General features: G+C 35.3%; 2 long non-coding RNA genes across 2 annotated transcripts in view; one reads left to right on the top strand and one right to left on the bottom strand.

Annotated features, from left to right (window-relative positions):
- Positions 1 to 531: 531 nt before the first annotated feature.
- Positions 532 to 11,282, bottom strand: part of LOC135967396 (uncharacterized) — a 117,371-nt gene continuing 106,620 nt past the window's right edge. Inside the window, exon 3 of the long non-coding RNA XR_010581482.1 lies at positions 532 to 1,091. This is a non-coding gene — a long non-coding RNA (uncharacterized lncRNA). The remainder of the gene's footprint in view (positions 1,092 to 11,282) is intronic.
- The window catches only part of LOC141408620 (uncharacterized), a 39,026-nt gene continuing 37,382 nt past the window's right edge, over positions 9,639 to 11,282 (top strand). Inside the window, exon 1 of the long non-coding RNA XR_012424482.1 lies at positions 9,639 to 9,786. This is a non-coding gene — a long non-coding RNA (uncharacterized lncRNA). The remainder of the gene's footprint in view (positions 9,787 to 11,282) is intronic.

Genomic DNA, 11,282 nt, shown 5'->3' with positions numbered 1-11,282 from the left:
TTGAAAAGTGTAGATAATATGTAGCCCGACCCAGGGTGAATCAGCTGAGCTGCACAGCTGCTGTGACCTTTTCCTTCATCTCCTGGTAACATGAAGGAAGGAATAAAGATGATCAAGTTTTCTGCTGGCCAAACCTGCTTTGCTTTCCTGGCATAAGGACACGAGGAGATAAAGTATATTCTTCTACCCGAGACAGTAAATAAAAGAAAGAATGTTGTGGGTGTATAGGACATTTGGAACATTTCATTTTTGTAATTGTGCATTCTGAGCTAAGAGCCACCACAAAAGATGGGTCTTTGGAAATTGAGGGGGTTTGTGGTTGTATTTTGGGGTTGCAGACCAGCCAGGATTCTGTTTCCATTTTCCCTATTAGTCCTCAAGTTCTAGATTGAGGCCCCCAAAACCCTGGGGCATCTGACTAGAGACAGCTGCCAACATTTTCCCATGATGAGCAATGGAATGTGTATTGGCCGAGCTCGTTGATTTGAAAGGTGTTTATAAAGTTTCTTGATCCTTTTTTCCACCTGGTTTGCTTCCGGGACCCAGGGGTGTATGGACTGCAGTGTGCCACCGGGAACAAAGAAACGGGATAAACATCATACTCTCTTCCCTGGAAGCTGCTTTTGCATAATTTTATTTTCAAAATTATTTTGCTTTCTTTACTTTCTTTTCCTTTTTTTCTTTCCTCCCCACCCCCCACTCTGCCTCTGGTGTCTCTGTTTACACAGTTTAGACATTGGGAACATGTCGGTAGTTTTCCAGCTGCTTATGCACAAGTGTAATTGAGTCATTTATTTTTAGTGATGTCAAGACTTTGAGAACAGAAATAAAAGAAACATTACACACTGACTAACTAAAATGTAAGAGAGTCCTCATCTGGAGGATGAAGATACAGTGGATGTGATTATTTTCAAATTGTAGGCTCTTCACTCTTCATTTCAAAACCAGATTTGGAAATAATTTGTTTTATTTTCAGCTGGTGGGGTCTCCGATCTCAAGTGAAATTATCCCGAGCTTTTTCACAGTTGATGGCTGACTGGCAGCTCCTCATTTTCTTCCCCTTTAAGTGAGAGACCCGCTTGGATTAGTTCCTGGATGGAAAAGATGAGGCTTAAATTAAAGACCTGTGGGATATCCTAAGATCCTCATAGAAAAAGGTCATTGGAACATGATCTGTCATTTAAAATGGAACAATTAAATAAGTGCAACAACCTATGTGTTTGATGACCAGCACATTCCAAGTATATTGTTACCTCACTTTCTATGCACCCACATTTATTTTGGATGCAAATCAAACCTGCAATAGAAGTATTCTTTGTTCTTTACAAAGCTGTCATGAAGTGCTAATGACATTGACACAGGTATTCTTTAGGTTCTTTCAATTCTTCCACCCCTAACATTCCCTAAAAATATAACAACTATTAAAATTTTAGCACAATATAACACAGGATATTTGAAAATAAAATTCTGATTAATAAAACTGGTTAATATTAATTGAGTGCACATGATACGCCAGGCATTATTCCAAGTATAGTACTTATTGGGAAGATAGAACTATAGATAAGGAAAGACATGAACAAAGATATTAAGTAATCTACCTAAGGATACACAGCTATTGTTCTATGATCCCAGAGAGTCTCTAGTGTCTTTATTTATGATCACTGTACTCTATGCTGCTTATAGCAATGGAAAGGCAACCAAAAATGGGAGAAATATATGCAAGCTAGAAGGCAAATACGTAATATTCTTTATATATAAAGAACTTTTGCAAAACAATATGAAAAAAGTCAGATGCCTTAGTAGGAAAAAGGGCAAAAGATAAGAATAGGCAATTCATACATAGAAACTGCCAAAATGGTTAATAAACTTTTACATTATTAAACCACATTAAAACTAAAGAAACATAAATGCAAACAATGATATGTACTTGTTTTCTGCTAGGTAAATTAGATTAGAAGAAAAAAAATGCTGCTCAGGTTTGACAATGGTATGAGGAACAGCCCCTGTTAAACACTGTTAGTGTGGAGTATAGATTGTTGCAACATTTATAGAAAGAAAATTCTCAGTATATAAAGTCTTTAAAATAAGTTTAGTAATTTCTCTTCTAGATATTTATACTAAGTAAATAGTCAAGAGTGAAAACAAACATTCAGGTATAAAGCTATCAACCTCAGCATTATTTAAAATAATGGTACATCTTTATGGTAGAATACCAAACCATCATCAAAATTCATGCCCTTAAAAAATTAATATAAATATAAGATTTCCGTGATGTTATTAAATGAAACAGGGGTTTGTATAAAGGTATGGACAACTCGATTCCAACATTATGAAAAGTATATCTATGCATAAAAGAAACACTGGAAGACTGGAGTGTAACTAAGTATTATTCCTGATGATCAGACAACTCATGATTCTCACTTTTTCTGAAACTTCCTCTTCAGTGAAAATGTATTCTCTTATAATCAAAAAAATTAAGTAATATTGGAGTAAATATAGGAAAACATAGATGTGCCCAGACTTTTATAATGAATAAGCTCTTGCAAATTACATTTGAGCATGGACTTTAGCTCTGAAAGTCCTGGCAGAGGAAGCAAAGGGGAAATGAAGTACATATTGTCATTTTCAATAGAAAGAATAAAAATTTCTCTTTCAAAAACACTTTTTCCCTGATATTAAATTAAAAGTGAATCTTATTGACTGTAAGGGACCTTAGGTAACATATTGGACAATGTCTTCACTTTGCCCCTATGGAAGACACAGAAACTTTGTTTAAATGTACAGGCTTCATAGTGGCCCACTAAAAAGGGTAAACACTAAGCAAGTAAGAATAAATAACAACTTAGAAAAGACATTTTTACAGGGAAGTAAGGTAAAGTAGTAAGCAAATGTTTTCCCTTGGAGTACCTAACCTCTTAATCCAGGGTTAGAGCTTAGAGGACCCTGAGGAACACTTTTGGGTCAAATGCCCTATGTTTTATCTTCAAAGTCATTTAGAGTGAACTGTGTTAATTCAGGGAACAATACTGTAGGCACACAAACAACTCCAAGTTAAATACAATAAAAGTTACAGGACTTTGGGCCTCTAAGAATTCTCTACTGTAATAAAAAGTGTTTCTCCATAATACAGAGTTAGCCTCAGATTAAAGTGAAGAAAGTATAATTTAAAGGGATTTGTGCCAATTCTTCTTTCTGTAATATTTCCTCTATAAGACTTACTACAAAGATAGAAAATCAATGAATGAAAACATTTTCAGACTTGAGAAGTTTTAGAGTTTCTGTCATCCAGAGGCAATTAACTTTTAGTAAGCCATGAACACTTCGTGGATTGAACTCGCAAAACCTGTGGAGTCTTGCCCCAGAAATATACATACATGTGCCAAAATTGAAGAAGGTTAAGAATTCCCTCACGTTCATCCATAATTCCCTAGGATAAGAACACCTGAATTAGTTTAACCTTGTTTTCCTGAGAAAACCTTAGAGCGAGATACATTATTCTATCTAAATGAACAATATTTCTTACTTTTGCAAAATTAGTCCCTTCACATGAGTGAAGTAACTCATCCAAGATTATAAAGCAAATTAAATGGCAGATCCAGGATAAAAATCAGGTCTTCTAATTCCCAGGACAATCTTCCTTCTCCCACATCTTTTGTTCACTTAGATTTTAAAACCTGCTCAGTTTCCCACAATCCTGGTAGAAAGGAGGATCTCTATAACACACTTAGGCAAATCCCATGGAGGACTGCGGTATCTCCTGGGAAAGCAACACTGAAAAAACTTGGAGTAAAGTTAGGTGAAAAGGGATATGCTAAGTGATATATGAACCAGTTTTCCAATGGACAAGAATTTATGTTAGCATCATATCCAGTTTAGGCAGTTCTTCTTGAATTAATCTTGGGCTGGTTTCTGATTATGGTCAAAGCATCTGAAAGTCAAGCATAATGTCTTACTCTGGTTTGGGAAGCAGTTGTGAATCAAAGCCCTCCAGCAACCCCAGAAATAAGGGTGATGATATGTCTGAAAATAAGAAGGGTGAGGCATAAAGATCAACCATATCAGAGCCCTGCAACTTATTTTCATGATATTAATAGTAAGTAATCATTATTTTCTTTACTTGCCAGGAGGAATCTGTGACTCATGAGCAAAAGAGAACTATAGGATGCTTTTGTGTCTGAAAACACAGACAGAAAATTTAGATCTTTCCGGTTATTTAACAAAACAACTAGGTTGAATAGTCCTATCAGTGGACCACGTGGTTTTTTGTACACTGGTTTTGGCTGGAAAGTCCCCCATGACTACCCTGTTTATGGGAGTCCTATCATCCTCCTAGGTCCATCTCACATCTCATGCTACCCAGAGACACTGCCCCAAATATCCCAGCCCAGGCTCATATCATTCTTCTGAGCAGTCCCTATGGTACGTTTATGTAGGACATAATTCAACAATATTTACCTACTGCTTAATAGATCTCACTAACTGCTTCGTGAATCTTGTTTCTCCACCAGATTATAAGGTATTCAAAGGCCAGAATCATGTTGCCAGTGCTGCTTCCTACTGTGCACTCTGATGGTATTCAAAACTTGTTTGTTGATTGACCGATTAAAATGAGAATATGGCCACTGTCCTGCCTGAATCTGGTTCAGCAGCATTCTCTTCAGAACAGAGTTAAGCTTTCCTGCCTGATGAACCTCTGCTGATGCTTCAAGATCTGGCTGAAAATGCTACATCCTCTGCAACAGCCCCACTAACAGAAAAGTCCTAATAATTCCTTGGCATACCAAATATCACGATATTTCTAAGGAGATGATGCCTGGAAGAACAGGTTCCCCCCACTCCTAAAATGATTGTTTTAATCCAAAAGTGCATTTTAAATGGTAATCAACATGATCGTACTATCATCTTTACCTGAGAGCTAAGAGAGCCAGTGAAAATTTTCAGAGTAATAAGTTGAGAAGAACTTTAAACATCATTTTAGCTAAATTATGGTCTAGCAATATAATAGAATACCATACAGCCATTCAAAATAAGATAGAAATATATGAAATGATGTCTAAAATATAATTATACATGGTAAAAAAAAGCAAGTTGTAATTAAACAATACTGATACTATAATTGCATTTTTATTTTTAAAATGTGTGTATGAATGCACATATATATGCATTCATATGTATTATATATGCAGAAGCATCCCTGAAAAAAAAATCATCAGTCATTGTTCTATCTGGCAGTGGAATTTGGAGCCCGGAAAAAGGAGGAGAACTAGGCCTCGAACTTTCACTTTAGGCAATTCATATTTTGCAGTAAGCATTACCTTTATTACTTATGTCAGGTTAGAGTCGATTTTTTTAATTTTCAAAAAAATTACCAGTCCAAGTCTTTTAACAATGTAACCTCGTCTACCTCTCGCTGCTCCTCCACACACTTGGGACCTCAGACCACCCATGTGACAGATGTTTCCTCCATGCTACTTTGACCAGTCCTCTTTTCTCATCGAGGAATGACCGTCCCTCTCTGGTTTCTGTGGTGAACCCCTACTTGTCCTTCAAAGCCACTAAAAATCTCACCTCCTCTGAGATGCTCCCAGGATGAATTAATTGTTTGCATTTCCGTGTCCTCACAGAAATTTCCACATATCTCTGCTAGAACAGAGATGTATGTATATATGTGTAAAACTACATAAAAAAGTTGTATCCATCTTCCTCACTACCGTGAATTCCTTCAGGCCAGATCTGTCTGTATTTTGTTCATTTTTGGCACTATCTTTTGCAACTCACGTGGAGCTTGGGACACTGTACTTATAGAAATATTTGATGAATGCAAAAACTGCGCGTCTGATCCTGAGATCCCTTCTCTGCAACCTTGGACATTCCGAATACCCAGTCAATTCTAGGCAACAACCCAGTTGTTGGTATTCTCAATAAAATGTAGCCTTGGACTCCTAGCCAAAAGATAAAACATCCACTTGTATCCTGTGTATTAACTTCAGATAATTTGATATCATAGCCTACTATAAGTCAACTCAAGGGAACCCTTTTGATTGTACTAATGAAATACAATAAAAATACATGTTCCTATAGAAGACATCATGCAGAGAATCTCAGGCAGGCTTCTTGGATCAACGTGACATAAAATTAGGGTGTCGTTTCCATTAAGTCCATATGTAACAAATTTTCTTTCCATGTTGATATGCAATAAGTGACCTGATTTGAATGACCTCCCTGTTGTCAGTTACACATTGCTTCTGTGTGAGAACTTCATGTCCACTAGCTTCCATTACTGTTTACTGGACAGAAAAATGAATTCCAGGAGTCTCACCACCAACATAAACTGAAATAAAACCAATAACTGCAATGTTGTAGAAATGGCTCTACATACCTTATTATATTTAACTCTCATAAATGTTTCAAGAGGTAGGAATTTTTAACCCTACCTATGAAGAAGAAAACTGAGGACCAGGGAAGTTAGGTAATTTATATCAGGTCACAGAGCTACTAAATGGTAAGGTCCAGATTAGACTCCATTCCCTCAGCTCTTCTCATTAAGATATGTGCGTATGTCATAATATTAAGCCGCATGACCTCCATCTAAAAGATGTGTACCCATCCAATTTCAAATGAGAGATCTTTCATAGTCATTAAAACACCAAAAACGGAGGATTTGTTTTGCTGTGGCAGTCACCGATTTTCTTCCTTTTCTATCTTCCTTATTATGTTTCTTATCTATGTATGGCTATCTAGACATACATGTATCTATTCATTCAACATTCAATGAGCACCTACTATTGACCAGACATTGTAGCAAGCAACTGGAGTGAACCATGAACCCGAAAAGATAAATATGGGTTCCTGTGTACCCAAGGCAAGCTTATTGATATCCAATGATTAGAACTCATTATCAGGTAGAGTTAATTTGATCTCAGAGTAATTTTCTATTAAAATTGCTATGAATATGTGAATATTAATAGCCAACATTTATTGAGGACTTACTTATCTTCTAGGCATTGTTCTAAGAGTTTTACTGTAACTCATGTAATAGTCACTGTAACTCCATATATTTGGTGGCTTTTATTAATCCCACTTTAAAGATAAGGAAAGTGAAGTACAGAGAAATGTGATACCCAAGGTCAGACAGCTAAGAAATGGCAAAGCTAGGATTAAAGCCCGGGCTATCTGAACACAGAATGCTTGACCAATTATTTTATACACTCTCTCCATTTAATGTATTGGACGCTGACTCTGGGATCACCAGGATGAATAAGGCATCATTCTTATCCTCCAGGAGTTAATGAAAAAAGCAGGCAAATAAACAGGTAGAGCAATATAGAGTGGTAAGTGGGATGATAGGACGGGTGTGCAGGGAGGTGCAGGCACACAGAGAAGAGGTCCTGACAGCGTTTGCAATAACCCTTCTACTATCCTCATGTGGACACAGCCCAGACTCTTCTCCTATGTCCAGGATTCATTCAGTGCCCAGAGATCTTGGTAAAGGAGAAAGATGGGGGAGGGAGAGACAAGAGGAACGATCAAGGAAAAGAGGGAGAAAAATCTTGAGAAAGGAGGCACATAAAAACATGCTTGCCCAACTGTAGTCTTTTGTCTTTGTGAGGAATTCCTATCCCTCAGAAATGCATACATGCTTAGAAGAAAATGAGTAACTCTGGTCCTAATTGTTTCCCTACTCTTCTCCATGGTAGCACAAGAAACAGAAACGTTCTCGCCTCTTCGCACCCCTCACCTATCCTGAGAGGTAACATGAAGAAAATCAGGGATCCTAGGAAAGAAAATGGACAAGTCCCTGATACTCCAATATGTGGATGCACTCCCGATAAATCATGTAAATTATTTTGTCAGCCTTTTACATTGAATTTTCAGGTTGTTTTTAGTTTTCTGCAATTATAAATGATGCTAGATTGGATATTTTTATACTTGCATTTTTGTACACCTTTTGACCGTTTCCTAGAAAAGATCCCAGAATGGAATTACAAATTCAAAGGGTATATCCTTTTTTTAAACTCTTAATCCATATGGCAAAAACACTTCCCAAAAAGTAGTGACAAATTATATCCCACGGAGTATATTTGGGAATGCTTATCCGATCACACTTTCTCCAGCATTACTCTACTTTTAAAACCTTTATTTTATTAGGCAAAAATGTAAGTTTTTTCATTTAACTTTCATTTTTGGATTACCAGTGAGGTTAAATATAGTTTATAAGTTTATTAATCAAATGTATTAATTAAAATGATGCATATAAACCTAGTGGATGCTCAATAAAGCCTAGTAGATGCTTAATTTTTTAATAATGAGTTTGAACATGATTTCATGGTTTCTGGCTGTGTACATTTCTTCTTAGAATTTTAAATTTATTTATTTTTCTCATTTCCCTATTGAAGTTCAGTGGTTTCTCTTAGTGAGCTTTTTACATATTAGATATACTGAACCTTTGTTTTGAAGAAATGTCCAGGCTTTGAAAGATTATTGTCACTTATGGAACAATGGTATATAAAGACATTATGCTTTACAAATATGACACTTTTTATTTGTCTCACTGATAAGGAAACCGAGGCTTAAAATGTGTTATCTGTTTCCTCTTTTTTAGGTAAAACTTTTTATACAGTCAAATGCATAAGTCTTACATGTACCATTTCATGAATTCTGACATATGTACACACCTGTGTCACACAAGTTTTTATTAAAATATAGAATATTGTAACACTGAAAAATTCTTTTGCATGCTTTTCTAGTCAATATTGCCTTTACCCTATCCCAACCTTGAGAGGAAACCATTTTTCTGGTTTAGAACTTCATATAAATGGAATGATACAACATGTACTGTTTTTAATTCTGGTTTCTTTCACCCAGCACCATGCCTTGGAGATTTAGTCATGCTTTTGTATCTGTCAATGGTTTGGGATATTAAAAGTAATGGCAAAAACTACTTTTGCACCAAACCTATGCAATGACATGAGTTGTTGTGGCTGAGTAGTATTCCATTGTATGAATATACCAATTTGTTCATCCATTCACCTGTTGATGGATATTTGAGCTACTTCCAATTTTTTACTATAACAAATAAAGCTGACATAACATTCTTGTACAAGTATTTTGTGAATAAATGTTTTATTTCCTCTTGGACTTTATACATAGGATGGAATTGTTGAGTCATAGGGTATGTGCACGTGTAGTTTAATAAATAACTGCCAGATCTTTTTCCAAAGTTGTTGTACTCATTTTCCCTTTTTCAACAGCACAGGAAAATGTGCAAATATTATTAAATTATTTTTAAAAGCAGTATAAAAAACACAAGTATAGGATAACCCTATTAACCTTATTGTGTACTATGTATTACATAGTACATAATAAGTAATATTATTACTTATTAAGTAATAATACATACATAGTACATAGTTATATACATAGTACATACATACTATAGTATGTACTATGTATGTACTATGTATTATGTATATATATACATATATATGAAAAAGGCTAGACAAATCTTTTCAAGTGTTAATAGAAATAATCTCTGCATACTAGGTTACAAATAATTTTCACTTTTTTTCTTGAATTTTTCTAACTTGAAGCATCATGTATTACTTTAAGACATTGTAAATTTATTTTTCTAACTACAGGAAAAAGAAATGACAGTAGACTACTGGTTCAAAATACTCTCTTCTCTCCAAAAAGGCCAAGAGATGCAAAAGATTAATCATGAACCCAGTTGCCCAGAGGAGGAAAAAAAAAAATCTGTTGTAGACGGGAGAAGCAAGAAGTTATATGGTAAGCTTCATTCATAATTCACAGAACTGTTCATTGTGCAGGTCTTTTCTTGAATGCTTGAATTTGTGGTTAGGTAGAAGGACTTCTCTTCCCCTGCCTTTATTTATTCTCTGTGTTTATGTTGTGTTCCAGACAATAAGTCCTGTGTCTTGTTATTCTGAGGCAAGAGCATAATAGATGCTCACTGTGCTTGTGAAAATACCGGACACTTCGTGGAAAGTGCATTTGACATGGTGGCCGTGTCTAAAACATAGTCATACCATTAATATCAATAATGTAGAAATTAAAGATACAATGGAATGCTTTTACACAACATGAAAAATACCCAGTTACACATTGCATTGGAATGCAACTCCCCACTGCAGGCACAAGGAGGCTACTTAAACTTGAGAAACTACTTGGAAGCCATTCTCAATGTGATTATTCTTTATCTTCAAACAGAAACTCAGATTACAAGGAGTAACTTTTCCCTCAAGGAACAGTATCAAAAAGTTTTAAGTAGACCATATGGCATTTGTCAAATGAGAGGGGGGAAAAATCTCCCACTTCTCAGGGATATTTATTTTACCTGTCAGGTCTTTAAAGGAGAGATTATATATGATATCTCTTTTAATCTTCACACACAAAAAGGTGTTCAATCTGCCTACCTGTCTCTGTGGAAGTGTGAACCTAGGCAATAAAATTGCTTTTCTCTTACAGCATAGCATAGCATAGTTAGATACTTTTTATGAAGCTACCCTAAAGCAGGATGTTGAGAACCATGTGCAGGGATTTCAAAGTTTACTTCTTCTAACTGGAATGCTGTAAAATCAGAAAGTAGTTAAACAGAAATAATATGGTAAAAAGAATGCAGATTCTGGAGCCAGAATCCTGCTTTGCTTCTTACTGACAATATGTCCTAGTACAAATTACTTAGCATCTCTGTGGTTCAGCTTTTTCATCAGTAATATTTTATCAAAATTGTAATTACTTCATATAGTTGCTGTGAAGACTGATGGAGTAAAACTTTGTACATGAGTGAATTCATGCTTAAAACCATGCCCAGCACATAGTACTTTTAACCAAAGTAAGTTATTATTATTATTATATTTCTTTAGTACATGTCATTCAGATGTTCAGAGAAGTGTGATTCATTCAGAATGATTAAGAAAAAATCTGCTTGAATTAATGAAAAATGTAGATTATAAAATCTTTTTTTTAAATCCATTATGTTACTTTCAAAAAGATAAAGGTATTTAAACTAAAGTAACTAAAAAGTATTAATGCTAAAAGTTTCATAAGGGGCATACTTCAAAAAATGAGTAAGTTAACAGTTTGCTTATAAAGGAACACATCCTTTGAAAAGTGTCTTCTATTAAGTAGGGTAAGTATTCCATCTCATCACACTATTTGCTTGGCTACAGAACAATCATTTCCCCTACAGAAAGCAATTTCATAAAGTAAAAAAGCATCTTTAGGATAATTGATGCTAATCTCCCTCTTACTCAGGAAACCCT

Source organism: Macaca fascicularis, chromosome 15 (genome assembly GCF_037993035.2).
Source record: "Macaca fascicularis isolate 582-1 chromosome 15, T2T-MFA8v1.1".
Taxonomy (NCBI): Eukaryota; Metazoa; Chordata; class Mammalia; order Primates; family Cercopithecidae; genus Macaca; species Macaca fascicularis.
The sequence above is the reverse complement of the archived record's forward strand: the minus strand, read 5'-3'. Positions and strand labels throughout refer to the sequence as shown.